Raw genomic sequence first — 4,007 nt, 5'->3', positions numbered from 1 at the left:
TATGTAGCATCAAGTATTCCAGCCTTTCTTATGCACGCGTTCATTTGTATGTGTGTATGTATGTAATGCAAATTTATCATCCGCTACTCTGGCTCTTCTTTTCTATAATGCGTCATAACAAGAATCTCATTTTTGGATTTCATTTTAATTATGTTTGTTGACAGTAGGCGGTAATTATGTTTGTCGGCAAAGGCGCCGGCTAAATTTGTTTTTGTTATTTTGACAAACATGGCTTGGGTGCGAGTTCAAATCCCGCGGAAAACTCTTTTTTGTAAATTGCAAATTTTGTTATTTTAGCTTCTTTTATATTTTTTTAAAATTTTAAATATTTTTTAATTTTAATTTAAATTGTATTTTAAAATTTTATAAAAATGTTTCCTTTTGTGTTATCAATACCTATTAAGCCTATTTGTATGTACATGTACATACATAGACAGCTCAAGCATATAAATGTCGCAATTTGATACTACAAATGCCGATTTCCAAGCCCCTAGTGGCCGTAGACACTTCATTTTTGGCCAGTTCTTAGAAAGAACTAACGGTAACGTAAATGCAAAATTTGAATGCTTACGCTCAAAAAATGTGAAAATTACAGGGTATTTTTCGATATGCCACGCCCACAAAGAGGCGTGACAATTATTTTTGGGGCATCGATAGAGGAGGTTACCAGTAACTCAACTATCTAAATTTAAAGCTTCTAGCTCTTAAACTGTAGGAGATATAAAGTTTTGCGGTTGGCCACGCCCCCTTCGGGCGGACATATATCCACCATAGCTTGTTGGACTTGGGTGGTCAACTCGCGTATATATACCAAATTAAAAGTCTCTAGCATCAATAGTGCCTAGAATATAGCCCAATTTGAAAAATCACGATATCTTCAGGTCCGATTTGCCACGCCCCTAGTAGGCGTAGACATAAAATTTTTTCATCAGTCATTATAGAATTATAGCATTAGCTCACGTGCGAAATTCGTCCTAGCTTTAGAACTTTAGGAGATATAGTTTTATCTGATTTGCCACGCCCCCCAATGGGCGTAGATATTTCCACTATAGCTTTTTGGACTTGGGGGGTCAACTACATACCAAATTTCAACTTTCTAGCTCTTCAACTAACATGATTTCTGTTATATCGGAAAATGCATTTTCCGATTTGCCACGCCCCTAGTGGGCGGATCGGGAAAATTTTAACACTTTATAAATCGGAGTTATACACGAGTATGTGTTCCAAATTTCAAGTCTCTAGCTTCAATAGCGGCGAATGAACTGCGTTCATACGGACAGACGAACGGACGGACAGACGGATAGACGGACGGACAGAAAGACGGACATTCACGGACATTCACTTCGTGAATGAGTATAATTATGAATGATTTTAATTTGGCAATGGATGACGACAAAGCCATAGCAATCACTGACCGAGGCTCCAACATGATTATCGCATTTCCAAGTGGCAGTCACATTCATTGCATAAATCACCTATTAAACAATGTTGTGGAAGAAAGCATTTAAAGATATTTTAGAACTATCTGACCTGTTACTCAATTGTAACAAGATAGTAAAATATTTAAAAAAATCTGGGATAAATTCCCAACTCAATGTATCTCTCAAAAGTTTTTATCAGACTAGGTGGAATACAGTGTATTACACTTTTTTCCATTATCACAAAACTCACTACAATTTTAAAAAATGAAATTTTTCGGTTGAATAATGTAAACATTGACAATGTTAAATCTATTGTAAAAATTTTAGAACATTTTGAAAGGACTTTAAAAACATTGGAAGGAGAAGACTATTCGACACTACATTAAGTCATACCATACATCAATTTTTTGAAAAGAAAAACTAAAGTTGACTCAAGCGATACTGGTTTAGATAGCCAATTAAAATCTACTTTAACTAGCCTACTTCAAACCGTTGTGGATTCTTATATTACGGACTATCACAAAATTGCTTTGTTTTTATTTCCCCCCACAAACAGATTGGTTAGTTTGAGTAACGCTGAAAAATAACGATTAGTTGAACAGTGTAAAGAACTACTGGCAAACTATTGGTTAGGAAGTGACTCTGACCAAACAATATTGAAAATGACAATATATACGAAATGTCAGTTTATAGTGACAATTTAACTGAATGTATTAACTCTCATACATACATGCGTCTCAAAGTTTTTTACTCAGATGGGTTTAACGTTTGAAAGTGATGGAATTAGAATCAAAAATCCACTACATTTTAAAGTAAGCTGTAAAATTGTATGCATTCCCGCCAGCAGTGCTTCGTCTGAAAGGGCTTTCTCTCAGGCCTGGTTATTAATTTCCAAAAAGAGAAGCAATATTGCCACAAACAGCGCCATGATTAATGAATTTATAGTTTTAAACTTCAATTTGAAAAAAAAAAGAAAATATATAATTATTTGTTAAAAAATATGTAATGGCTAAGATTATAATATTACGTTCATATAAATAAAATTTTGTTATTATTTTTATTTCTAAATAAAAATGTCTTTGTGCATTCAATAGTAATATACTAAATCTAGCTTGAAATAGTCTAACGTGGCATCACTAGCTGATAGCTAAAACGAAAACAATACTTGAATTATGCTTTAACGTTTCTTTCGTTCGTTGCTTCCTTTCTGTACAAGCATCTGCATACCGAACTGTTCGGTATGTGAGCAATGCTCGTTTTGTTTCATTCGTCCACGATGCTTGGGCTTACACTATTTGAACAAAACGAAACAGTGTGAAGCCAAGCACCACCAAGACACGGGTGTCTCGTTTAGCGTTTGAGACGTATTCGTGCAGGCATCTAGTGTATACCGAAGCACAAGTCTCTAGTATTTGATATACAAAGATGAGGGTGAGGGGGTGAATATAGAGGCGGGGGTAGATTTTAACATAAACCGAAATTGTATAAAATGCGTCTTAATATATATTTAAAATTTGGACACTCTAGCTTTAAAAATGTGGGAGATATAATTTTATAACTGATTTTCGATAAGGTTTTTTATCGATAAAAAATATATCGGATTGATTTTTTTTAGTGATAAACTCGATATGCGCTCGCTATACACAAACATAAAAATATTTAAAAATGGAGGAAACGGAGGAAACGGAGGTAATATAATGAGAAACTATATTCAAAGGAAATATTGGATAATTGAACTTAGAAACTGCCTAAAGAAATACTTACGTAATTGTATAACATGCACATGATATTATTATACACCCCACATGATATTATCATACACCCACACAACAAACATGCAAATCTCCCTATGAATATAATCATAATGTCACACATATTCCTGAATACGGGATTAGACTATGCGGGGCCTTATCATATGAAATGCAAAAAATGTATAAAGGGTACATAGCATTATTTGTGTGCATGGCAACAAAAGCGATACACTTAGCAGTTAGTAAATTAACGCGTTTTTAGCTGCAATGAAAAGATTTATTTCAAGATGAGGAAAATATATTTTTATTTATTTTTTTATTTTATTTATTTCTTAAAGCTATTGACAAAAAATTTAAAATTAAAAAAAGCCTAAACAAAGTACACACGGAGATAGACAGCCGCTCCGTAAGCACGCTCAGATGCGTCACAAAACCCATGAAATTGCATAGTGGCTCGAGGTTGGAAATGCTGAGAGTGTGCTCCTGCAAGTACGTCATCGACGTACATGCACTCGGAGATGATCTTGCTGGCGAGAGGCAAACGGGATCTCACGTCATTTGCGAGCTGTTTGAGAACTCTCAAAGCCAGGAAGGGAGCACAGTTTACTCCAAAAGTGACGGTGCTCAGCTCGAAGTCCCCGATGTTGCCGTCTGGCTTACGGAACAGGATCCGCTGGAAAGGGGTGTGTTTTGGATCAACACGAATTTGGCGATACATCTTTGTGATATCGGCATTGAACACGTATCTATAGTATCGCCATTGGAGGATTTGCATCGTGAGGTCGGACTAAAGGACCGGGCCGGGATGAAGGATATCATTCAAGCTCTTACCATT

General features: G+C 35.5%; 1 long non-coding RNA gene across 1 annotated transcript; it reads right to left on the bottom strand.

Moving 5' to 3' along the window:
• Positions 1 to 2,466: 2,466 nt before the first annotated feature.
• On the bottom strand, positions 2,467 to 2,815 carry LOC149090467 (uncharacterized). Its single transcript, XR_016197610.1, has 2 exons — positions 2,604 to 2,815; positions 2,467 to 2,568 (listed from the first exon to the last, which is right to left on the bottom strand). It is a non-coding gene; the product is annotated as an uncharacterized LOC149090467 (long non-coding RNA).
• Positions 2,816 to 4,007: the final 1,192 nt, after the last annotated feature.

This window comes from Drosophila navojoa, unplaced genomic scaffold (genome assembly GCF_054131105.1).
Source record: "Drosophila navojoa isolate 15081-1374.11 unplaced genomic scaffold, UAZ_NAV_1.0 NAV_Backbone_117, whole genome shotgun sequence".
Lineage (NCBI taxonomy): Eukaryota > Metazoa > Arthropoda > Insecta > Diptera > Drosophilidae > Drosophila > Drosophila navojoa.
Note: the sequence above shows the minus strand (reverse complement) of the source record. Positions and strands in the feature narration are given on the sequence as shown.